The sequence below is a fragment of the Coregonus lavaretus genome (assembly GCF_964263955.1).
Source record: "Coregonus lavaretus genome assembly, contig: HAP1_SCAFFOLD_190, whole genome shotgun sequence".
Lineage (NCBI taxonomy): Eukaryota > Metazoa > Chordata > Actinopteri > Salmoniformes > Salmonidae > Coregonus > Coregonus lavaretus.
This window is the reverse complement of record NW_028164603.1, coordinates 752,501-754,406: the sequence shown is the minus strand read 5'-3', so window position 1 is coordinate 754,406 and position 1,906 is coordinate 752,501.

Below are 1,906 nucleotides of genomic sequence, written 5' to 3'. Positions count from 1 at the left end.
CCCTAACCCTAACCCTAACCCTAACCCAAACCCCAACCCCTATCCTAACCCTAACCCTAACCGTAACTCTAACCCTAACCCTTCACCTTAACCTCAGCACCTATAGGTTACTAAGTAATGTCCTTGATCTTTGCCCTAACCCTAACTCCACCTTTTATTCAGGCCCTAACCTTAACCTTCCTTTGGGAATGTTTTCTCACCTCCCATATAACAACTTTTTTATAAAGCTGTATCCCTAGGAGCAATAGAATTTAAGAACATATGCCTGTGCATTGTTTGTCCTCTTTGAGGTAAATTTTCTCCTAACCTAACCCTAACATTTTAGTCATTTAGCAGACGCTCTTATCCAGAGCGACTTACAGTTAGTGAGTGCATACATTTTCATACTGGTCCCCCGTGGGAAACAAACCCACAACACTGGCGTTGCAAGCGCCATGCTCTACCAACTGAGCTACAGGGGACTTACCTAACCCTTATCTTTACTTTACACTAACCTCTAACGTTCCTCTACCCTCAACCCTACTTTGACCAGACTTCTACAAACAGAGATACAAATCAGGACACATCTACTCAACCACCACACCCCATAACCAATGTGATCAAAGTGGGCAATGAAGGGTCAACAATGGCAGTGACTGGATCACTAGCCACTACGTACAACATTTCTCACTCCCTCTTCCTGGGCTGGTTGTGCCCGGAACCCTCGACGCTCCTGCTCGGCAAGTGGAGTGCCCTACCCCCTGGTCTCCGTGCAGCATCTGATAGGCTCCGGATCGACCCTGTGGATTCCTTAACCTATACCTAACCCTAACCCTAAAACGATCCTGGAAGAGAGTGGCCCTCTTGGTTTTTGCTCAAACACTGAAGACTCAATGACAGACCAGTGCACTGGGCCTTTACTAGTCTTGCCACAGTTGTTATTATGTACAGTACCAGTCAAAAGTTTGAATACACCTGCTCATTCCAGGGTTTTTCTTTATTTTTACTATTTTCTACATTGTAGAATAAAAGTGAAAACATCAAAACTATGAAATAACACACATGGAATCATGTAGTAACCAAAAAGTGTTAAACAAATCAAAATATATTTTATATTTGAGATTCTTCAAATAGCCACCCTTTGCCTTGATGACAGCTTTACACACTATTGGCATTCTCTCAACTAGCTTCACCTGGAATACTTTTCCAACAGTCTTGAAGTTGTTCCTACATATGCTGAGCACTTATTGGTTGCTTTTCCTTCACTCTGCGGTCCGACTCATCCCAAACCATATCAATTTGGTTGAGGTCGGGGGATTGTGGAGGCCAGGTCATCAGATGCAGCACTCCATCACTCTCCTTCTTGGTCAAATAGCCCTTACACAGCCTGGAGGTGTGTTGGGTCATTGTCCTGTTGAATAACAAATTATAGTCCCACTAAGCCCAAACCAGAAGGGATGGCGTATCGCTGCAGAATGCTGTGGTAGCCATGCCGGTTAAGTGTGCCTTGAATTATAAATAAATCACAGACAGTGTCAACAGCAAAGCACCCCCACACCATAACACCTCCTCCTCCATGCTTCACGGTGGGAAATACAAATGCGGAGATCATCCGATCACCCACACCGCGTCTCACAAAGACACAGCGGTTGGAACCAAAAATCTCTGTGTCCATTTCTCGTGTTTCTTGGCCCAAGCAAGTCTCTTCTTCTTATTTGTGTCCTTCAGTAGTGGTTTATTCGCAGCAATTCCACCATGAAGGACTGATTCACGCAATCTCCTTTGAAAAGTTGATGTTGAGATGTGTCTGTTACTTGAACTCTGTGAAGCGTATTTTTGGGCTGCAATTTCTGAGGCTGGTAACTCTAATGAACTTATCCTCTGCAGCAGAGGTAACTCTGGGTCTTCCTTCACATTTACATTTACA